Source organism: Arachis duranensis, unplaced genomic scaffold (assembly GCF_000817695.3).
Source record: "Arachis duranensis cultivar V14167 unplaced genomic scaffold, aradu.V14167.gnm2.J7QH unplaced_Scaffold_43377, whole genome shotgun sequence".
Lineage (NCBI taxonomy): Eukaryota > Viridiplantae > Streptophyta > Magnoliopsida > Fabales > Fabaceae > Arachis > Arachis duranensis.
This window is the reverse complement of record NW_026264925.1, coordinates 28,045-28,734: the sequence shown is the minus strand read 5'-3', so window position 1 is coordinate 28,734 and position 690 is coordinate 28,045.

The following is a 690-nucleotide window of genomic DNA, read 5'->3' as shown; positions in this document are numbered from 1 at the left end:
TCTTGAAGGAAATTTTGAGCAGGAATGCTCAAAACTGAGACTTGAGTGAGTCTCAGTGAAGGTCCAGCTAAAGACAGTAAAGAAGCGCTTGCTGGGAGGCAACCCAGTCATTAGCAGATTATATGTTTTATTTCTACAGAGGCAATTATCAAAATTGAAGGAATTCACAGAGTTACAGAAGAATTCAGCTGGGCGTTTAGCAAAACGCCCAGTGATAAAGGGAATCCTGGCGTTTAACGCCAGCCAGGGCACCTGGCTGGGCGTTAAACGCCCACATTGGCTAACAAATGGGCGTTAAATGCCAGAATGGATACCATTCTGGGCGTTTAATGCCAGAAAGGTGGGGGACCAAGATTTTGCTTTCCAATCAAATTTTTTTCAAACTTTCCTTTTTTGACCCATACTTTTCTACATAAACACATTTCAACCTTTCATCATTCACCTTCAAATCTTCAAAAATCAAAATCATTCTTCAAATCTCTCAAATCAATCCTAAATCTTATTCAAAAACTCACCAATCTCTCAAAATCTCTTCACATCTTCTCAAATCTCCTTCTAATTTTTCGAAATCTCTTCTTCCCCCCTTATATATAGACGTTCGGCCTCACCATTCCCCCACATCATTCGAACTTGCTCTTCTCCTCTCTCTCCTTCTTCCTTTCTTTTGCTTGAGGACAAGCAAACCTCTAA